At 42.4% G+C, this 24,301-nt stretch overlaps 1 protein-coding gene across 2 annotated transcripts in view; it reads right to left on the reverse strand.

Moving 5' to 3' along the window:
* The window catches only part of MAML3 (mastermind like transcriptional coactivator 3), a 159,557-nt gene that overhangs the window by 72,778 nt on the left and 62,478 nt on the right, over window positions 1-24,301 (reverse strand). The window lies entirely within an intron of this gene.

Genomic DNA, 24,301 nt, shown 5'->3' on the forward strand with positions numbered 1-24,301 from the left:
ATGTAAGGGAAAAGCCCTTCCTATGCTTGGGGCAAGCAAATTATCTTCCAGCTGCTTGCAAAATACTGCCCTGGCACAATCTACATACATAATATATTACGGCAGACTATCCTCAGAGAAACTCTGAAGGAAGAGCCAGAAGAGATGGTGAAGGCATTACAGAAATCCCCTGATGGCACCAGAGATTGCCATGGACTGTGAGTTCCTGCTGGATCTCTGTTACTACTGAAGCCTGTCTAGTGCATGATCTCTAGCAGACAGAGAGCAGTCGGACAGAAGGCTGAAAGCAGAAATGGCACAGTTGTCTTCCTGCACATTCACATCACTGGTGTTAACTCCCAACACACATCACCTCGTGGCAACAGAGCTACGTGTTCCATAGGTGCATGAGGCAGCACCTTCCAGTTCCTCAAATCAGTGTGGGCTAAGTCATTCCAGGCATTCTTCCACATGGCTAAGTTCAAGTTCATGCTTTCTGAAGCAAAGTGTTTCATACAACTGGAAAAGGAAGGAAATGAGAGCCACATGGTCTACACACTGTACCTGTTCAAGCCCACAGATTTTAGTCACCCTCTTGAGGTAACACCATAAATGAAGCTTCCACTTGAAAATAATTTAAATATCAAATTAACAGATTTCCACAACTAACACATTAAAAGAAAAATCTTGTGAATAAGTCATACTGTGCTGCAAACAAAATGGTAAATTTAGCCTCCTTTTTTCCATCTGTTCCCTGAACAGGCAGCTTGGCCGAGGACTTAGGTCAGCTGAAGATTTCCCTGCAAGGACAAATACCTTTAAAGGAGTGCAGGTTATCTAAGTACAGATTGAACAATTAATGATACAGTAAGAATTGCAAAGCAGACCCAAGCATGGGGGAATGAGAGGGAAATGAATGCTTTGCATGGTAATTAATTATAATATTTTTTCTACATTTTATTTGTTTGCATAGTAATGAGACATGTCTTTTGGGGAAAGGAAAAAAAAATCCAACATGGGACAGATGAGTTTGGAAATAAGTTTGTGCTAAGCTACTGACCATTTAAAAAAAACAAAATCAAATAACTGAAAATCCCAAAATAGAAAAGCTGTCAGAGACAGCTTTTTTCTTCAGTCAAACAATTCCATGATCAGCACAGTCAGCTTGATCCATCTCTAGGAAAGGAGAGCAATGCAGGAACTGTTTGATGGTCTTGACTTTGCACATCTCTTTAAAAGAACACAGGCAGCAGCAGTTCTGAAAGGCTCCTGGACAAAACCCATGGCTCAGGGTGAACCCCATTAAGTTCACTAGGAATTAGGGGGGCATTGATAAGGCCATTTCTTCTGCATCCGCATTTCTTCAGAGATAGACACTATGTCTGATGGAACAACTCCACTTTACATTCATTTTTTGATTTCAAACAAGTTATAGCCAGTACTGGGGAGAAAAAAAAAGCAGGGTCATTGAAGATCTGTGGAGACTCAAGGAATCAAAGGACTGTATAGGATGCCCCAGACATGTTCTGAATTATTCTGAGCACAGTTTGGGAGCTATTTGCCATGGGCTGAAGGCCAGACAGCACTGCACAGCAGATTTGCCCTAAATATGGGCAAGTAAACCATACAAATTTAAATCCCAGATAAACAGTGAACAGTGTTACAACCATGATGGTCTAAGCAAAGTCTGTAGTGAGGGGAAACAAAAAAGTATTTTTAATTAGACACACAGGGAACCAAGCTTTGGGGTAAGCACCCACTTCCTCCTTCTTTAATGACAGTTATTATAACCTTAGTAACAACTGTAACAATGAACAAACATGCTAAAGAAATGGTATAAAATCACATAGACATTGAACATATAGGATTGTGTGCAAATCTGCTGTGTGATAATTTCACACAGCACAAAATGTTGTTTTTAAAGGAAATCACATGGGCAGCAGGTTGAGGTTTTTCCTAGGGCTATTTCCAAAACTCCTTTATTTTTTCTCCTCTCTTCTAAGCTTTTCAAAACAGTCAAATGAAAATAAAAGCCTGGCAATTAGCATATTTGGGAATTACAGTAAGGGCCCAGCTTTAAAAGGCACAGCTGCCTGAGACTGACTTTTTTTCAATGCCAGGTGGATGATATGAGGCCAAGAACAACCTTGAATAGTGTGGGTCCTGATGGCTGCAGGATTTGCAGGGCCCCATGAGTTCATTGTATCTGGGGACACAAGTCATTACTATTTTCTTTCCTTTTTTTTCCCCAAAACCCAAACTGATATTGCCAAACTCCAGATTCAGACCTGCAAAATCATATTAGAAACATCCAACGCTGTAAACACAGAGGGTTTTCCTGACTCATCAGTGAAGCAGTGGCAGCCTTCTCCTCTCCCTGCGGATGAGAAAGGACTGCAGTGCCTGGAACTGAAGCAGGCATTCTTCCCGTTGAGTGTTCCCAACATCTCTCTACAGCAGCACAACCCACCAGACAAAGTTTTCTCTGTCTAGGGCAGTGCAGTGTGAGCCCTGTGCAGCCTCACGTTTTGTGGCTGCACAAGGCAAGGCAGCCTTAAGACATTCTTGTGACACCAAGGAGCCTCTGCTTGCTGCTGCATGCTCATATTCTTCAAACAACCTCTCCCCACCTTTCCAGCTGCTTTTTACCCAGAGCTGCTGGTGTTTACGGTCTCGAATAAAGCCACAAGGAACACTGACCTCATTAGCAGTTTCCTCAAAAGGTGAACTGGAGCAGGGCATTCATCTCCTCCAGTGATTTCCAAACTCACATGAAAAGCATGAAAGGAGACAAAGCCTAGGGTTGCTCCAGGAATTCCATCTACTGCCCATGAGAGGAATTTGCATAACATGCCCCCCATATGCAGTGCAAACAAGAAGCTGCTGCTACAGCTGCTTCCTTGGCTTCCCTCATTTCACCCCACTCTTCAGGAACAAGAAGAAACCTTCTCCACATACGCAGGGGGCTGCAAAAGCAAACTGTGTGCAGATGGGCTCAGCAAGAGCCTCTCAGACCTGGGGTAGCTGGAAGATGTGCCAGGGAAGGCTGACTGTGTGCCTGCTCTCTTTCTTACACTCCACTTGCTCACTGAGAGGACGCTGGGCTCAATTCCCTTTGAGATGATCCAGTACAACTGCTCCTATACCCGAGTGTCTGCAGAAGAAATGCAGTGTGGTGCATTTTTAAAAGATTTTTAAGATTTTTACTTAAAAAGATTTTTACTGAAATAAAACAAACAGAACCCTCCCTCTATGAGACTTTCAATGTCCTGTTATGAAGCATTTTGGTGATAATATATGATTTTATAAAGCAGCAGCTATACAGCGCAATGTGGTAGAAACTCATGTTCAGTAGTCCCTAAATAAAGACAAACTGGTGCAAAATAACAACTTTAATCCCTTGCTTTAGTGCTTTTTGAACATGGACTGAATGCCAGATTGTGGTCATCCAGTCAGAAGATAACCAATTGACCAATTCCTCCAATTTCTCCTCTTCCCCTGTTCATCCCCCTCCTCCACCCAAACCTGCAGCTCCAACACAACCAGAACCTACCAGTATCTGATTTTGGATTTTGAAAGACTGTTCCTACAATTTGGAAGAAGGAAGGACTGCAATAACTACCACATTAAACATGAGGAGGCATAAATAGGCAATTTTAGGTGTTAGGAACCCAACATCCTTCCCAAAGAGAACTCCTCTCACTAATATCCAGTGCATACAATGTAATTAAAAGCTATTTTTTTTTCAAATATACAGAGTATCTATTTCACATGGAAAGTGAAAGCCACAGATGACCAAGAGCCTTGGGGCCAAAATCTTCAATGTGCTGAGGCCCCTGAAACAAATGGTGATGTCCTGTTGAAAAATTAGGTTTTGCCAGAGAACAGACCAGTCACATCACTGATAAAGAGCCACAGAACTGATAAAAGTCACTTAAGGAAATGTGAATTGTCATGGTACTCAAAATGCATTTTCTCTGCCTTGTACATATAATGGGATCCTCTCTGAAAATGAAATCTAATAGAATTTAATTAACCATAAACTCCTTAAATTTTTGAAAATATAGAAGAATAAAAATACAGTGATCCTAGAAAGGCAAAGAGACTATTTTTTATTTTTCCTAGGTTTCCTTGCTTTTCACAAATGATGCTGTGACTCAAATTAACTCCACATAAATTCTGAATATAAAAAGATCACCAAATTAATTTTTTAATAGGGAAGGAAAAAAAATCAACCTCGTTGGCAGAACTTGAACTCCATTCCTCAGGATGATTAGTTTGGCCACTGGAGGGCTCCAATATTGTTTCATAAAAGCAAAAGAAAGTTTACTAGGAAGGATAAACACATAACAAATAGCCTGGGCAATAAAATTCAAACATAATACACATTTTGAACCAAGATGTATGGGCTTGCAAGCATTTTGTAAGAGTCAGGACGGATTTAAATGTTGTTTTGCTCTTGTGGCATAAAAGGATTTGAAGAATAATGATTTTCCTACAGTTTGGCTATAAACGCCTCCTCCAATGCACCTCCTACTAAATGGTTTTGGTAGATTGCAGGATGAGTGGGTGTCTGCAGGAAAGCAAACCCATAGGTTTTCCTGGGACGAGCCAGTAACACACTTCTTTATGAAAGCCCAGGGCTGCAGAGCACAAAAGAGGCCCATTCTCTGTCCCTCTCCTGACTCCAGTCCTCCCAAGGCAAGTTTACAGAGGTGAATCAGGCAGCTCAGCACCTGGGAGCGCAGCAAGGTGCTCCCTCCACATAAAGTCTTTGGCGGTTCTTCCTTGGATGAGCCATTGCTGGGAGCTGCCTTTTATTTTTTAAGAGGATTTATACGTCCAGGTACAGAAAGTGAGGGAATAACTGGCTCTAAAACGAATGGGTCTTTTCCCAGTAACATGGCAGTCAGGATCTTATCAGAAAAATGTTATGTGGTCCTGCAGAAGCAAGTGCAGGCACTGATGTCAGTCGATAAGCTAATGACTGCAGCTTATCAGCTGGTAAGCTAATGACTGCAGCGCTCCAGTTAAGCATAAAACAAAAGCTATTTCAGTACAGGAGCATGAGGAAAAAGTATTTTGGACATCATTCTACCTACAAACTTATGGGAGGGGAAAAAAAGTCTAAGAACCCCTTGGACTCCCTAATCCTTCCAGCTGGGGGTGGGGAGAATTAATCCTGGGCTGAGATGCTGAAAGTTGGAGGTTTCACACTGAGCCAAACTTTACAATTGACTTTACCAGTGTTGAAAATAAAGGAGGTTTATTGGAAATACTGAAAGATGCTAGTGGGTGCTATGATAAGCCCAACTGAGCACTGTTCTCGTTTGATGAAGTGCACTGTATTGGGCTGATGCACAAAATATCAGGGTTTGCTGGCACTCACTATTTTTTTTCTGCTTCTTCAATGTAAAGGAAAAAGGAAAGGAAAAAAACCCCTCTTGCTTAAAATATCTCTGCTGCTCTCCTGCAGCCCCTTCCTCCAGCACATCACACATTAATGCCAATCTTCTGGGAGACTGCAATTGGAACATAATGAGATAGTAATGAGCTTTGCACATGTCCCCAGATCCAAGCGTTCCCCCCTCCGCAGCCCGTTTCTCACAGACCCACAGAGATGCTTTGCTTGTTTTCCTGACACTGCAATTGCCACTGCCCCACGGTGCCCCCATCCCCGCAAAGCCCTGGAGCTGCCAGCCCCAAAGAGAGAGCACCAAACGGGCTGGCCCTGCCTCGTTTCCTGCGCTAATGGATGCTTGTTTAAACACGGGAGCTGTTTGCATTGCTGCGGCTCGCTGCGTGTTAAACACAGCCCTCTGAAACCCTATGCCAATCCAATAAAGGTAGCAGCAGTTCAGCGGGGGGAGGCAATTACTATAGAGTCCCAAGCGTGCCTTCTCAGCTCAAGGAAGGGAAATTTGATTGAACAACTAAAAGCAAAATCTGATTTCGGTTCAGCATCACTAGGAAGAGACAGAAGGTTTCACTGCAGCCAGGCCTGCGGAGGGCAGGGGAAGTCAATGGGTGAGATGCACATTGATAAAAGGGCCTGGTAGCAATGCTCTCCTACCCCACAGAGCTCCTTCCCTCTTCATCCACATCCCCAGTTGTGCTCTCTTTCCTCCCTGCCCACACCTTTTAGTCTTTTTTTTTTTAATTTTAAATTATATGCTGCCAATTTTGTCTCATCCTTCATCGATTCTTGAAACAATTCTTCCTCTGGTAAAGGTCCTTTCCTCTGTACAAACTCATTGTCATATCAAAGTGGAAGTGTTACACAGGAGCAGCTATGATGGAGGGCTGATGGTAACCAAAAAAAGATCTGTGCTTCATTGAGAGATGAAAAAAACCCAAATCTCAGACTAATGATAGTCAATATTTCATTGGACCTGCTCTTTACCTGGCTGAGGGCAGAAAGTCAAGAGAGAAAGAAGATGCATTTCAGTCCATTTAATACACAGAAACAAAGCTGCTTTAAAGTGTTCTACTTCCTTTACTTTTAAGTGAAAGATAAGGAGAGGAGGTAGCAAGGGAATGTTTTACTTTTATACTCTAGATTTTTTTCTTTAATTTTAAGCAGACTTTGTAAGATGACCTCACTCTGGCAGCAGTTTTGCAAATGATATGGAAAGTTTTCCAAGAGAGTGATGCCTGATGGGTGTTTTGACAGAAATGAGGGGCTTTAAACCAAGAGGGTAAAAGCATTGGGAAACATTTGTTTTGTTTATTTTTAAAAAAATAAAAAGCACAGTAGCTTTCTTATTTTCAGTTTTACAGCAAAACACAAACAAACAAACAGCACTTGTTTTTGCTGGTATTCCTTGCCAGAGCTGGGGCAGGGGGGAGGATGAGCTGGAGACATCATGTCTAGGTAAAGAGGGAATCCTTCCACACACTGCTCTTCAGTTCGGGCTTGGAATTCAGAGATTGAATCTGCACGCCTTAGAACAGAAATTGTCACTAGGAAGAACGGGCAAAGAGCACCACTGTCCTGGGTGGATCAGTGCAGCAGCCAGAGCCTAACCAATACCAACACAAAAACCAGGCTGTCTTGAAAGCATCAGAGATCCCCAAGAGGCTATTGTCATATTATATATAACTTGAAGTTGAGAACACAGTTAATGTGAGGGCTTGAGAAACCCACTCACCTACTCACCAGCGGTAAGAGGAATGATTTCCTGATGAGACTAGGGAAGGATGTGGCTCTTAAAACCATCAACTGCTGCAGAATCTAGGCTTTAATCTGAACAAAACAGCACAACAAGAGCAAAAACCCCAGCCCACGTGATTGCACAGATAACTTCTCAAACATGGCCATTGATGTGCTTGTGTTTCTGAGCCTGCAGACAGGCTCCCAAGAAGCTGCACCATGAAATCAATAAGGCTCATTAATGATAATCAGTACCCTATGGGCAGCAGCAAAACTGCCAAGAATCCTGCCAGGTTTGTCCTTCTGCTGTTACTGGGAAGCTCTGATTGACAAGAAAGGTAGATTTCCCTCTTGCCTACATTCAGCAGTGAGAGGAAGCTGCAGATGTAGTCCTGAGGGAAGGTCTAGCCACAGCATCCCACAAGGAATATCAGCATTTGCTCCAGTCAGAGAAGGGCTTTGCCATCTCAGTCACCTACACGTGTGTGTCATCCCTCTGCAACGTGGGATGAGGCTGCTGCCTCCTTTTGCACATGACAGCACAGTTATACATTTACAGTGTAAGCTGATCATTCCTCAGAATAAAATAGCTTTCTCCAGGAACCTAGAACCTAGGTTTACACAATGGAGGTAGTTTCCTATTAATCAATATTGAGAAAGAAAAGTGTAATAAATTGCTTTACATCCAATGTCTGTAATCTGTTTAGATAAAAAAAACCCTGAACATTCTTATAATTCACACTTAAGCACCTTTGAACAGGCACCCCAAACGTGAAAGACATTTCTGGAAATTTTTTTCTTTCTGCCAGTTCACATCAGTAGTCACCGCCTTGAAATCAGCAACTGGCATTCACTGTCACTAACCACACAAAAACCAGCCACAGAACAGTGCACAGAAATGGCAAGTCATCAGTTGTACTTCACTAAAGGTACCTAATGAGAATGTTATGATATTAACATTAATAAACTGACATCAGGAACTGCTGACCGCATGTGATTTTGGTTGGGCTCGTAAGAAGCCTGAAGGCAAATTAGAAGCTATTGGAAAGCACTTTGCAGAGGTGTTAAAGACCCAGATCCACTAGGAACCAGGTCCCTTGTGTGGCTGCAACCCAGCTGTGAGCACCACAAAGTTAAGGAATACCTGAGTTGCGCTTCTCCTGCACTTTGCCCCCCTCCACCCTGCCTCATTTGGATTACTTTGTCTTCTAGGACTTTATCTCCATTCCAGCTTACAAATCATCTCCGGCTGGTGGACTGATCAAAAGAGAGAGCCAGGAACAAAGCAGCCTAATATTGACTTAGTCAGAAAATTCTCCTCAGAAGAGTAAGTGACAGGAGGGAAAGCCCATGGAGCACAAAGGCTGTGCTGATGTTAGCTCTGCATCTCCAGCTCCTGCTGGTGTTTATTCCTGAAATGCATCAGTAACAACAGGAACATCAGCCAGTACTGATTTTAAGGAGGGAGAGAAAGGAGAATGTCATCTTTCTTCTCTCCCTCATTTAGCCCCCATGTCCAGCCCCTCATGGACCAGCTCTCTTGTGTCTGGGGCTCTGCCAAGAGGCTGTGCCCTGGCTCAGGGCAGGGAATACCCTGCATGGCTGTCCTGGCATCTGCTGGCCCTTTGCCCAGCTATTGGTGGCTTACCCCATCATAAATTATATATTACATATTACATATTTATTATATATTATATTGCACACGCCATGATGTTTACAGGCTGGACAGCTAAATATTTGCCTGATCCAGTTCACCCAATCAAACTTTGGGTCTGATAAATTTATTTTGTAACAGGTGACTCTTGATCCTTTGGGCCTTCCTGCTTCTAGAGGTCCATGGTGGGTGTGTTGAGAAACCAGAGCTGTCACTGCATTAGGGTCTGGGAAGAGAAAATGACAGAGACCTACTTCTAAGCCAGACCTGCCATAATTTTGGTATCAGCTGGAAAGATTTACACCCCAGACTGAAGCTTCCAGCACTGCCATTTATAGGAGGAAGGAGCCAGACAGAGCTACTTCCTCTCCAGTGCCTCCCTGCTTCTCCTTTCCACCCATCTGCACTTCTCAGGGGAGCTAGAGAACAGGAGGTCTCAACAATTTTCCTCTTGGCCATTCCTGCTAGACCAAGCCCTGAGGTGCCAGCAATTCATTTAGGAGAGAATAAACAGAATAGCATTAATACAGCTCTCCTTAAAGGACCACACTGGTACCTTGACTAGGAGTAAGCAGATAAAAAAACTAATCACAGTGTCCTCACTTAAAACTACCTCTGATGCAGAGTTGTTGCAGGACCTTGAAAGAGAAGAGATGGGGTTGAGAGAGACCAACAGGAGGTAAAAATATTCTGTGTATGAAGCCCTTTGTCTAGTCTGCTTCAGTGAGTCAGTACTCCTCAGCAAAATGCAGCCAAATTCATGGAAGTGCCTTCATGGAAATAGAACAGCCTACAGCAAAGAAACTCTGCTTTATCATTTACCTAATGACCTGGGGAAGGTATGAGTCAAAACATTTATTCTGTGAAGCTGCATTAAATCAACAATTTCAATCCCTTCTTCTCCAAAAGCTTTGGTCTATGTGGAAGAGCTTTTCTCTACATATTCCACAGAAAGACAGGACAACCAGACTCCTTTTTTCTTGACAAATATTCTGTTAATACTTACTAGTTTATTATTTTTATCTATAACAATCAGATTGTTATGCAATTCCTAACTGCAGCAAGAATTGTATAAGGACTAATGCCTAGATCTCACTGACAAAGGACTTTAATATCTTAGATTATGTTTAAAGAAACATAAGCACAACAGAGTTGTTCTAGGCAAAATATTCACTCTACTTTCCCAGATGATGCTTAGAATAGATAAAGAAAGAACTGGAATGTCAAAATATGGCCTGTAATTAATAAATCCATGTCAACAAATTCTCTTCTTCACAGTGTGAAGTATTGCTTGAGCCAAGAGTCCCACATCACAGGGAAAGCAGGGACAAGTGAGGTTTATTTGTTCAACTTTCAGATAGCAGCTCTACTCAGGCAAGTTTCTAGAAACCGAGGGGCCTTCAGTGTTTCAAAAAGTGAGGAAACTTTTCATCCTTTCTATAGGGGGTGAGCACCCTTCTCACAGGAGGGCAGCTGTGATACTCTTAAAGCCAAGAAACATAAGCACACAGGCAAAACACCACCTCCTGATCCTGAATTATTTACCCCATGCCCAGCCACTGGGGTTGCTTATTAGTGCAGCAGTAATTTTCTAGCAAGTTGCTGGAATGTCTTTGAGAATGTCTTTGGCTCTGGCTAAATTAAAAATGCTTTCAATTATTATTATTTCCAACTACAGTGTCTCTCTTTGGGGATTTTGCAAGTGGCACCTGTATACATTTTCTGCTCATTGGGTAAGCAGTCTCAGTAGGATCCTTACATCATGTGAGAGTCTCATGGGAACAGGAAATAGTTTACCCTAGATAGATGAATTTATATAGTTACATTATAAAAGCTTTTGCAGAGAGAATACTTTCTAGCAGGTGTCAAGCTTCTGTACTGTGTAATCTATCATCAAATCTCAAAGACATCTGGCCAATTATTTTATTTTCCTTTTAAAAACCAAGGAGGGGAAATAAAAGCAAATTTAACATTTACATTACTATTTGTGGAAGTGAAAATAATGGTTTTTTTCCAGCAGGTTATGTCCTATTTACTTTTTAGCGTAACATGTTGACAAATTAAATATTTTCTAGAAAACTTCTCTGTTACCATTTAAAAATGGGGACTTTTCCACTTTATGACAGCTTTAATCAATGTTAAAATACATTTTTTTAAAAGGTGGGCAAATGCTGCTTACTTTAAATTACTTAGTTTCTTTGGGGAATCTTTTCCTAGGTACAGAATGATTATGGACTTTCAAATTCCTTTGTTTGACGGAGACAGATAACAACTCCTCTGAATGAGGGAAAGAGAAAACACAAACACAGACCACCCACTCCTCATTTTCCCCAGACCTTCCTTGTTTTCTATTTTCTAAACATCTTTTTCTGCAGCCTTAAGATGCTTTGCTGTTCATGCCCAGCACCCATTCCATTCTTGGTCACCACCACACCACCACTCCCTGCAGCAAAGCAAAATGCATCCCAATTCCATGACAATGACAAAAGACTCCTTAGAGCTTAGCAATTCTTGTAAGCAGCTACCCTTTAAGGCAGGGAGGCTAAATCATGTGCACCTTTTCATTGCTTTTGGATGCAAAACTTGCTAAACTCACCAGTTCTGCAATTCTCTAGCAGTTACCTATTCATAAGTAGCAAATACGGATCCATGTTAAAAATCTGAGCAGATAACTTTTGGTGTAATAAAAAAAGTGAACTGCAAGTTGCAGGAAGGAGGAAAAAGTAAAAAGGAAGGGAAACAAAGCAACAGCAACCAGCGACAACTTCCTCCTGACATTGATTAATTTCAGCTGGTGAGAAGTTCCACGCTGGGAACCACACAGACACTATTGCTGGTTTTGTCAGAGAATCCTTCTCAAGTTTCACCTAACCCATTTAAACTCCTGCTGCTGTTGCAAAAGCACCATAAAAATAGCAGCAAAACTGTGCTTTCTGAGGCAAGCAGTGCAGAAAAATATCCTTCACAAAAGCAAAGTTTGCAGCACGCTGTAATTAAGCTCCCATCCTGACAGCGGGAGCATGGAGTTTCATTCTAAATATAGCAAAGGCTCTCCAGTGCACAGCCCCATTTCTAATGCAGGATTTACAAAACCAGTCAGTCCATGCCAGCCTCCTCCAGGAACCCTTTAAGAAATATTTGGGGTTCCAGTGCAGGGAACTTTACAGCAGGGATTCAGCGCAGTCTTTGGTGTCACTAATTTTGGTGGGTTTATTCCTTGCCTGCACAGTGCTTGGATCAGGGCATCCAATGTGCGTTCCCCCCCCCCCCCCCCTTCTTTTTCTTTGTGTCTCTGTTCTTTTTCTCCAAGCCCAGGAATTTAGCACAGCCTTGGGTGAGCAACAGTCTGTGTCAATTAGTGGAATTCCAATGGAATTAATGGAATTTATGGTTAGTCCTATTGCTTTTTCCAAATATCATTATCTGGGTTTATCTACCTGCAGGCTCACAGTTTGTTTGTAAAGACACCTCTCTCTCATTCCTTTCATTAGTACACATCAGCTCTGAATCCTAACTGCATCATCTGATGGCAGAATAATTAATAATTTCCACTAAGAAACTGTCTTTTAACTCTGGAGACATCAGACCCTGGCACATCCCAGACTGTCCTGTGGATGGATGGCCAAATTTCCTGACACAAAATCCAGGACCCACATGCCTGTGGCTGCTGCTCTTCTTGGAAGTCTGAATATCTCTGCTGTTCTGTACAGCACCATGCAGGATGAACCTCTCTCCTACTGCATGTACCAAAACTCACATGGAAAAGAATAGTGTCACAGTTTGTATCAATGCCCTTTAAAAACCGAATTTAGTAAGAGGCTATGGGCTGTGTGTGGAAGCTGTGAACATTTAACAGTGAGCAAATACACTGTTTACCCAAGGCTGCTTTCCTTGTGGTTGTTCCTTTTTTTCAGTAGCATGCATGCCTGCCCTTGGTGTTTACTGTCAGCAATTTCCAATATGCTGACATGGCTGAAGTGACCACAAAGCCAGAGCAAGCAGGCAAAGAGGATAAGCACAAGTAGAACTGTCAGGAGGCACAGACAATCCTGTCCCCAGCAAACATTCGGCCCATACAGCACCCTGATACAAGTGCTGGAGGGTTAGAAACAAGCTGTGTTCATTCATTTTAAAAAAATACATATTTTCCAAGGCCAGTGACTGCATGAATTTTTTCAGATTTAAATTTTTCCACCCTCACAGCTGTTTTCAGTCCAAGATATCAAAAAGATAGACATAACAACGATTAACATTGTCCATTTTCCTTTGTACCAGGACTTGCAGATTTGGAGCAACTTCTGTGCACATATGTACCAGAGGAGCAAATTATTATTTTTATTAATGTCCTCCATAATTATGAAGAGCAGAATTATTTATGTTGCAAAACATACCCACAAATTCTACTAAAATACACAGAGAATCTTTTATACTTTTTGAGGAACATCTGCATCAATGGCAAAGGGAAAGAAAAATGAGAAATGCTGGGTTCATGAAGACTTCCCAGTATTACTTCAGGCATTAGTCCAGTAAAGTATATGAATATAGCCCACTCTGTAGTGGACAGGATAGGTGAGTTCTCCAGAGAGATACTGGATCCTCTTAGTTCCTGCTCCAGAAATGCCTCTGGCACCCATGAAAACAACCAGGATCTACCTGGTTCTGACTGATCACAGCAGCTGCACTCTTCACTGCTTTGTTGTCTCAGTCTCTTCCTTATCCCCTCCTAAACTGCAGTAAAAACATTTCCCCAAACTGAAGGCAGCAGGGCAACACAATTACGATAAGACTCGCAAAATATAATCATTTGCATATCCGTGACTGACACAGAAGATCATTAATTAGGCATTCTGAGTATATGTATATATGTATAAATTAGCATCTATTCATCATTTAGACTGTAATAGGTTTTTTTTATATCTGAATATTAACTATGTAGGAAAATTACTAAGTTTTCCATGGAAGGGCATCCAACGAGAAATTTCATCAGCAAAAATAAAACGAGAATTACAAAAATAATCGAAATAGTGGAGTGAACACTGAAGAATCTGACCTTGGTGGTGCCTGTCCCTGCTCTGTTCCACCTCACTTGTTGCAAGCTCTCTGCCACCCAAGCACATGGACCCCCAACATTTCTTTATGGCAGCAGCATTTCAGCAGTACTATTTTTGACTGAATTTAAAAGGCAATGCAAAAACCTTCAGGATTTCACACATCTGCTATCCACAATCCCTACACCTCATTAAGATTAAAGAGGACACAGGCTGAGAGCAGAGCTTCTAGCTCCACCGCCAGCTAGCAGAGCTCCCAACGACACACATCCTGCACCAGTGCAGACTAATTCCAACTGGGGAGAATAATTAGAGGGAAACAGGACTTTTAAATTTTTTAAAAAAGCTGGATGTAACCTCTTTGCAGGGAGTAAAAGACACTTCAAAGACTGCACTTTCGCAAGTGAAAGAAATCTGGTGACTTTGGAAGTGAGAGATGACAGCCTGAAAATTACCAAAGCTTACAGCTCTTGAACAGAAATAAACAAGGCAGGAATGCTGGTAGCCTTTACCGGCAGGACAGAAACTAATGAAGATATAACAGCCAATAATAATATGAACAAAGTTTGCTCAGAGCTACAAAATGCACAAATGGTAGACCAAAAAAGAGGTAACAAGGGGGTATCAGGTGTCAGAAGCAGGAGCAGCTGCTTTGCTGTGCTGCTTCACCCTTTCCAAGCATCTGGCCAGCACTTTTAGGAACAGTGCTGCTTACAGTCAACCAGTGACACTGAAAACCAATCAAGAAACAGAAAAGGAACAGAAACAGCATCCTCCAAAGGGTAGATATTTATCCAGCAGAAAATGAAGATGAACTTCATAACATGGAAGTTCTTACTGGGCTACCTATATGGGATTGTATTAGTAAACTCAGAAAATGGAAAGGACACTAGCAAAAGAACAGAGTGGGAAACCTCTGTTTTCTTTTGTTATTTTTCTGCTTCCAAAGCAGGGATCACTGACTGTTCCTTGTCCATCACAGTGGTGGCTCTGATGTGTAACAGTTAGGAGCTGCCACCCCAGCATCTTCTGCGTTGGTAGAGATGGAAAATCCATTATGACATTATGTAATTTAGTTCTGTGTGGTATCATTGAGAGCAGCACAACTGTGTGACTGATAATTTCATTGTCCAGCTTAAATAACTCAAGTGAGTATCTGGGGGGGAAAAAAGGAGAAAAAAAACCTGAAAGTAATTTAAACACTATCTGTTTTTTTTTTTTGTTTTTTGTTTTTTTTTGGTTTTTTTTTTTGTTTTTTTTTTGTTTTTTTTTTTTTGTTTTTGTTTAATGCAGGTTTCTTTGTGATTCAAGTTTCCTGAATTCAGCTAAATTTAGATTCAGGGATAGCAAACACAAAGTACATACTCTTACAAGCCCTCCTCATTCCTCCTACTCTTTGACTCCATCAGTGTGCATGCCCAGTGACCTTACTCAGCATCTCTGCCCTACCCTGTTATTACTATGATATCACCTTTAAAATATCCATTCCAATACTGCAAACTCACTGAAGCACATGCACACACATATCCAAAAGAGGCAAAACTGGGAGCAGCATTTAGTGGTCTAGGCTTCTTCTCTTCAACATAAAAAGAAAAAAAAGAAATAAATGTAGGAAGGAAACTCTGGCTTAATTTTCTGCCTTTCTGCAAATGCACAACTGTCTGTCATACATCATCTCTGCATTTTGGGGTTGTTTTCAGCTCTCAGGCTCCAGGTCTGATCTAGACAGCTGTGGAGCACTGACAGCTCCCACTAAACACACACAAGAATGACTCCAGAATTAAGCAGGGGATGGGTACAACTTTCTGAAGGCCCTTCAAAACAAACAGAAAGAACTTGTGATTTTCTGCATGCCAGCTTCGGAGTGCATGCCTGCTGAGCATGATCCCTAGAATTACATGGCTTATGGAGGCAGGGAAAAGACAGGTCACAGCTACATCCTGGGGTCAAACCAACCTGCACTGAGCGATGTGTGGATGAAGGTCACAGAGTATCACAGATAAATAACAGCATACAGACAAGCAAAGAGCATTTCTCCTGGTGTTAGGCATCAGTTCCAACCACCAAAACTAAGAAGATCATTTACTGTGCCAAGAAAATCCACCCACCAACCCAGACTAATACCTACCAGGCAGCAAGCCATAGGAACCACACAAATAAACCAGAAAATTCAACTATGTAACAAAATGAAAACTGATGAGGTAAACAGACATGACTTGGACCAGGTGGGTCTTTTCAAATGTTGTGATTAAATATGAACAGAACAGATAAGGGTAGTCTACAGCATCCAGCGCTCAAAGTCGATTTAGAGAAGTGGCAGGTTCCTGTTTCAGCCTTTAATGCAAGAGCAAAGGCAAGTCCAGCTCATGGCCTTGCAGATTTTATCACAAGGACCTGCTCTGCGGTGCTTAAGAAGCTGCTAATGATCTGGTTGAATGGGCGTGAATCCCTGGAGGAAGGATCCTTCAAAGATAGAACAAAAATCTTTGAGGCTCTGACAAAAATAAAGTGCCTTCTGACAGTTTGGGACAAAACCATCTCTGGAAGCTGAACATAATTAAGGCATTTATTTCAAACTCTTGTATCATCCACTGGCTATAGGGAAGGGATTGATCTCTTGAGAAAGACTGTTCTGGCAGGAGGATGAGTGCCAAAAGGGTAAGAAAGCTCTGTCAACACTTACATGGAAGAGGAAAAGGGAGGAAAAGGGAGGAAAAGGGAGGAAAAGGGAGGAAAAGGGAGGAAAAGGGAGGAAAAGGGAGGAAAAAGGAAACCACTACCGAGGGCCCCACGGCATCAGAGGGAAGCTTACCCAAAGTCTGAAAAAAGAAGAAATAATCTGTCTGCTTGCTTGCTGGCTCTTGCCAAGCACCCTTTTGTGAGCCTCAAAAAGCTGAGTTTACCAGAATCCTGCTCTAGCTGAAGCAACACTAGTTATACAACTTGATCTTAATTGAAATATTTGGAGCCTGCTGATATGTTCAAACAAATTCACCAGATCTTGATTATGCGCTGGCAATTAAAGCCATTAAGTCAGTAGACAGACAGCAGGTTATTTCATTGCTATTTGACAAAGGCAGCCACCCTTCTTTCCCCCTGTCTATGTGACAGCACTGTAATTAGCAGTAATCAAATACTATTTGTGTGAGGTGTTAGGAGTCTGCTTCCTTAGCTAGCAAGGTACCTCTGCCAACTGCAGAACACAGAAACTACCTCTGGTCAGGCCGTGCACAAGAGAGAATACGGGGGAGAAAACAACGAAACAGGATGAACAAAGGATTATTGCTCATTTCAGGCTGAGGGAATTCTTGAAAGCAAGATTAAAAAATAAGAACTTGCTTTTTATTTCTGCAAGCCATATATTAAAAAAAAAAAAAAAGTTAAGCTAAATTACAAAACCATGATCAAGGAATATTGCAAAATACAATAAAAATTAAAATTATATTTAACATTTATGTATTCCCTGCTTGAGGAATGCATGCAACTTCTATTAGATTAATGGGTGTTCCACTCATGCATCAAGCAGAGACTAAAGCCTAATAGTGCATTACATTTCCAAAGTGCTCTACAAACATTAACTAATTAATCCTCATAACCACCCTGCATGGTAGGTAAGTGATACATGGAGTGTGTGTCTGAGCAAGCCCAAGAGCAAGACAGCACCACTCTGTGCTCTTCAACACAGAGCAGAAATTATTCACACTTATGCTGCACCAAATTCAGATGCATTCTGCAAGAGCAAGAGAAGGAGCCATGGTGAGCCAGGTTCACTGAAGCCAGCAAGAAAAGAAGCAAATTACAGCTCTCTCTTTTCCCTCCTTCCCTGGCTCTGGTGGGCCACTCTTGACAAGCGCAAAGTATTGATGCCCACTGATTCCCATTTGAATTTCTGCTGGGGGGAGAGAGCTCTTGAACCCTGGGAAGAGAAAGGAAAAGATCCATAGGAGCCTCATCGCTGCAGACTTCTCTGCCAGTACCGCTGCCTTTGATATCTTGATCTTCTCTGCTTTCTGCTACTATTCCTCCTGGCAGGCTTTCTGCCTTCAAAACCTTCAGCTGAGTCTGTATATCAAAGCTGCAACAGGACCCCAGGAGGAGAAGCTCAGCCCACAATTTGGGTATTCCAATTACAACACCTGAGTGACTTCTCTTTAAACAGCGATCCAGCAGTGAACATACTTCATCTTTCCCTGGTGAAGGGACCCTGCATTCTGAACACACGAACAGATGGTATGAAATATGAGAAATTTTCTTTAAAGAATGATCAGATTTGTGTTTAAAAGTCATTCACTTATATTATAATTCCTATGACAAATCTTCAGCTAGAGGTGGTGCTCAAAACTGGTTTAGCCTGCCTGCTTTAGCATGCAGGGTTTGGGGCTTGGATGGCAGTGGGAACTGCGGAGGCTCAGCTGGTATGCTTGGTCTTTAAAGACAGAAACACATTTGAAACATTCTGTTTGCATTTGCCACAGGCTGCCTAGGAAGTTTACAGACACACATCCTAAGCACATATGTACTTGCATCATGTCACCATATCAATGAAGTTTCAACAAAACCATGTGTAAATCTGCTTAGAAAATGAACTTTCATGTGCCCTATGGCTTCCTAGGCAATAAATGTACCATGGCACAAGGAAGAAACAGTAGTGACAACAGTGAAGCTCCTGATGACTGGGATGGAAAACAGATAAGAATTTTGTCTTGAACAACTGAAAATCAAATTGAACTTTCTGGGTAGTGCTTTTCTGTTTGTAAAAATCCGGTTAAGACTTTACAAATTTGTGTTTTCTCAACTGCAGACAGCTGAACCCAATGTGGATTACAGTTGGCTTTATTTGATGTGATTCAGAATCTTCTGTGGTAGCAGACACAGCCTTTGCCTCAGGTATGTGCCCAGTTTTACCTCAGGTGATAGAGAGTGCCCCTCCTAACAAAAGTCAAGCACTAGATGTTGAGGAAATATTCTCTGATCAGCTGAAATTCAGTATAGACAAATGCAAGGTAATGTGCATAAAGAACTGTGGTTTCCTCATGCCTGCTGATGGGTGTTATCTATCTCAACTCCACCTGCCCTGGGAAATTCTTCAGCATCACTGTAGGCAGCTGAATGAAAACACCTGCTCTACACAGAAGGACAAAGAAGCAGCAAAGAAACAAAACAAGAGGGTGAGAGAATGTGTTAATACAAGGAAATAAAAAAAAAAAAAAAGTAAAGGGGTAAGTAAAGCTTTCATGAACACTCCCTACTCAAATTCTTGCTGCCCATTTCAAAAAGCACACATGTTATTACAGGCATGGAGAAGTTTCCATCTGAGGATGGATTTTAGAGATTGTAACTATCAGTTTAAAGAGAATTCAGGTCAGGACTGATGTGATAAAAACTATGTCAACTAATACATGCTTTAAGGAAAGTCTAGCTCCTTTTTTCTTATTATTTTCCTAAACAAATAAATGAAGACTGACATTTAATGAAAATACATCTAAAGTGCAGTATGATTAAAATATAATATTCAGACAGAGGGAAGGGCTGGGGGGGGGGGAAAAGGGTGTTTTAAAGGCTTGTTTTACTTCTCATTGTCCTCTTCTGACTCTGTTAACAATAAATTTACTTTATACCTTTAAATTTGAACCCATCTTGTCCTTAGAGTGTTTCCTCCCATCCTCATGTCAATTCACAAACCCCTTGTTAATTTTTTTCCACTCTCCTCTGCCCAGCTGAGAGCAAGAGAGGTTGAGCAAAAGGCTTTTGTGGGTGCCTGGTTTTTGGCCAGTGTCAAACCACGACAGAATGCCTCACCATAGCATCTCTTGAGACTTCCACAGTGCCAATGCAAGCTGAGCACCCAGTTCCTCCTGAAATCCATGGCAATTACGTGCTGAGATCCCACAGTGCTGCTGACCACCCCCTCATTACCCCCAAACACAAACCCACATCCTCAAACCTGTAAAGCTGTGCCTTTACAGGGTCATAGAAAAGCAGCAGAAAACAAGAGTCTGGGGAACCAGCCAGCTCTGAAAGTGGGAGAGGCCAGCTCAGCATGGGCTCTGTGGATGGTCAGTGACGGAGAGGAGGGACAAGCCTCTGCCTCAAGCCACTGTACAGAATAAACTTGGCTGGATCCCAAGTTTGGCATGTCACATCTTTGGTATGTCACACAGCTTGTGTTTGGGATGAGTGTGGCACATCCACGTCCCCAGGTTCACAAGCAACATGACAGGCTTCTGATCGAAGCCAGGATGGAGCTGCATCAGATCTGACTCTGACTTAGTTTTCAAAAAGGCCTAATTCTGCTCTCACTTGAACTTTTCACTAATGCGAATGAACTGACTCCAGCTATATGCTAATACCGCTAAGAATACAATTCAGAAATCACAGAAGGCTATTTTCAGGATTTTCTTTCATTTCACGAAAGACCCTTAACTCCCCTAGTCTTTCAAAGTAAGCCAAAACATTCAGATGTTGCTGGTACAAACTGCGTCACACCAGACACAGACATAAAGAGTGAAACAAGCGCTGTAATTTAACATTCAAACAGTCACTGCACTGCCCCAATGCATTGTTGCAGATGAACAAAAGTTTAGAATTGACTACTCTTTCCAGAGCAAAGGACAGCCCTGCACCTCCCCAACATGTCCCCCTCGGCTTTTTGTCCTGTTTTTGTTTTTCAGATTGCATAAACCAGTCTCATGGTTTGTGCAATTACAACAAGAATGTATAAAGGGAGCTGCTTGGCCTAGGGAATTTCTCCTGCCACAAAGAAATCCAAACCACTGATGCTTGTTTGTTTGCTTTCAGTGCTACTGATGGCTTCCTGTCACAAACCCTTTCTATCTCTTGCCCAGTTACTCGTGTAGAGTTCCCCAGCTGCCCTCTGAGCTCCACTGCAGCACTTCAGGTCTGAGCTGAGCACAGGAATACATGCAGGACAGTCTCGTTCTGCAAAGGCAGTGACCCTCTGCCATCAGCCAAGGCTGCCCCTGCCAAGCTGAGCACTTTGCACTTGGCCTGCCCTTCTAGCTCAGGTTCTACAGTCAGCCAAACCCTTCCCTTCATTTCATAAAGGATTCCAGAACGATGGAGGTCTAAGCTCAATTCTCTGAGGAAAGAAGCCAATTTACCCTCCCAGTGGGCAGACAGCAGGTTAGCAGGCTGGCGCTGCCTGGTTGCAGTGCCTGAGCTCGTACAAGGCAGGGAAACTCACCTCCTGTCCCTTGGCATGACATTTGCCTCATCAGGAGTGCCCAGGTGCCCATGGGCACTGAGGGCATTTCAGGAGCAGCGTACAAGCGGCAATGTACCACGCATGTAGAAAACGTGCTCAGGATGTTCAGGAGCATGCAGGAGCAGTGCACACAGTCCACAGGGGGCTCTAAAGGATCTGTACAGACTGTCTGAGGAGAGGGAGAGGTGATGCTGCCACCAGCACATCCCAAGCTCTCCTTGAAGCCCAAGACCGTGTTGTGGGGACAGAGGCTTCCATTTCTGTGGGCACAGGTGGTGGCAAGAAGCACAAGAGCCACCCTTCTACTGTGACAATATTCTGTCCTGTGTGACTGCAGGCACTGTGCTTGTCTTCCCCTTGCACTGGTTACATTACACTAACACAACTCCCAGGGCAGCCCCTGCATCAGTCTGCTCCTGTCCTAAGGCAGAGTTACAAAATTTTACTCATCCACTCAAGGCAAGTCATATTTTGATGGACAAGTGAAATAAGTAGATTTTTCATTATGCATCCTACTAAAAGGCAGACAAATCTTCCTACAGTTATCTTCCATAGTAGTTTTGCTGCTCAGTGTCAGGAATATTTAACAGGTATTTAAATGCATTTGTTTGTGCTCATGTAGAATTGCCTTTTTGCGCAACAATGAAAAGTCCAAGTTTTTGTCTCGGACATACTTCAACTACTGATGTGTCCTATTTAGGAAGAGCAAACTTATTCCAAAGGCAAGTAATGGCACAGTATCAGTGAAACCACCAACATTTCTTAGAACACCCTGCATTCATCTGCTCTTCTGCTGGAAATACAAAAATAAATTTAAAAAAAAGGGGGGGGAACTGCTATCAAAGAAAAACAAGAGACTGTGTTCTCACTTCTCTATCTCCATTGTGCATTTGGAATTCACAAAGATCACTGTACAACGCTGTTCACAAGAAACCTTAAAAAGCAAGCCCACTATTTACATAAATGAATTTGTCATTTCCAGCAAAATACGTCCTAATGACTGAAATTCTTTCTTGGTCATGCTGTAGAACAAAAATATTTCTGAAAGGTTCTTCAGTTTTCTGTGCCTTCCTGTTTATAGACAGACAAAACTCTTTCAGAGCTGGAACACAGTAAATTACTGCTTCAGATACTGTGATTTTCCTCTGCTCCCAGTTATGCACCTTAATATCAGCTGTAACCTAGGTGTAGTCAGATTCCAAAGGCCTACATCCTTTCAGAATCTGAAATGCAGGGTTTTTTCACTTACAAATAAAAATCCGTCTACTCAATTTGATTCTCTAGGATTCTCTAGTCCTGCCATCCAAGTACGTATTTTGCTACCAACACAGAATTAGTCAAAATAAAAATCTGCTCCAGCGGTTTACTACCATGCAAAGATTATATTTTTATCCAGCTGCTTCAGAGAATGAAGAGTATAAAGAGAATTTAAGCACAAAACAAGCCTAGTCTCCCCCGGGACTGCTCAGACTAGGGAAAACATGCTGTTTCCAGTGAGCTGCCCTCATTGCATTGATTATCACACTTTACTGCCAATGCAGAAGCATTTAGTCCCTCTCACACAAGTAAATGCTACAAACTGAAACACCATGCAAACGTGGCTTTACTAGGCACGTCCTAAATGAGCCCGAGATAAAAGAAACTCTATTTTGTTACTAGGCTTGAGCTGAGGGTTATTTGTAGGGAGGTATAATGTCTTTAATGTCGCCATTTATCGCTCGTTTACATGTATAGTGTAAACATGCAGCCTCTGACCTGGGTGCAAAGATACAAATTTCAGTGCTTAACTAGAGGCATGTGAAAAGCATGTTAAAAATGCTCTTCTCTTCCTTGTTCCATCAGCTCTTGGGTTAAAAGAAGGTGGTGACTGCAGGGATTGATTAATTATATTAATTTGAGTTACCTGCCAAGATGCTCTGTGCAAAATTCTGCATTGCTTTAATGCCCTACGATTTTAAATGTAACTACCTTAGACAAAGTCAATCAATATATTTTCTGCCTGTATTAAGATGTTTTGTTCCTGGAAGGCCCCATTATAGCAGAAACTGCATAAAGAAGCTACAAGCACAGAAGCCCACCCCTCCTAAAAGATTCCTGACTGGAACTTTGGCCTGTGAGTTAAGCCACCTAGATAAGATAAAGGCAACGCTATTGTTGGATCACCTCAGGTCTGGGGAGAAATAAACAAGGCTGAAGGAAAGGAATGCATCCACAAGAAAGCCAAACACAGCAGAGAATCATCCCTGGCTGGGTTTGGGGTGGAGGAGGCCAAATTTGCACAGATAACCCCACACCCCTAATCCCCCTGCCCTTCCTGCAGCCAAAGGTGAGGGGAGGAGGTTTAAGGTGTGTGTGTGGCATAACCTCTGATTGAAGGCAGTGAACATCCATCCTCCCTTACACAATTGTTGTGTGAACATCCATCCTCCTTGTCCCACGGCAGCAGTGATGCTCATGGAGCTGCTCAGTGGGCTGCACCAGAGTGCTCCCTGATTTCCACTTACTGTCCCCCAAAACAGGGAAGTTTTCAGCTGAGCTGCTCCTGAGTCTGATCTTGTGAGTGACAAACAGTGGGAATTATAGTGAAGGGCAGGAGATGTGCAGAGGTGCCTGTCTCACTTCCCCAAAGCCCCAAGCTGGATACAAGCAACTGGAACATCCTTGGCCTCAGCATACTCTTTGCCCCAGTATCAAACACATCAAATTTCTACCATTAGCTTTATTTAGAAACCACACTGCTCACTGCCAAAAGGAGGACTTCATCCTCATGGTCACACTGAGTTAGGTCCTATGGTATCATTTAAAGAAATGACACAAACCAGCAGCTCAGCTCTGGGACAGATTACAAAACTGAGTTCCTGAAATCGTGTTTGGTCATCGTTTTTTGGTTTGTTTTTGTTTTTTTGTTTTTTTTTTTTTTCTGAAAGGCATCTGCAAAGCCTCCCTGAGTGCACTGAACTGGGTACAAGTGCCTCACCAGCCAAGGACAGTTCCTTCTCCTGCCCTCCTTCCAAAAGCAGTCTCACTGGTATAAGTGGAATTATTTGTTCAACTGCAGAGAATGCTCTTTGACAACAAATGTGTCAAAAAATCCCCAAGCTAAAATGCATGACCTGAAGAGCTGGTAGGAAATTCTCCTCTTACAAGGATGTGGTGCAAGGCAGAAACAGGGAGATTTGACATGAAGGTCTCTGCCTATGATTGGAAAGGCATTTTCCAAGACTGACACTACACCAATTCCT

Source organism: Melospiza melodia, chromosome 5, assembly GCF_035770615.1.
Source record: "Melospiza melodia melodia isolate bMelMel2 chromosome 5, bMelMel2.pri, whole genome shotgun sequence".
Lineage (NCBI taxonomy): Eukaryota > Metazoa > Chordata > Aves > Passeriformes > Passerellidae > Melospiza > Melospiza melodia.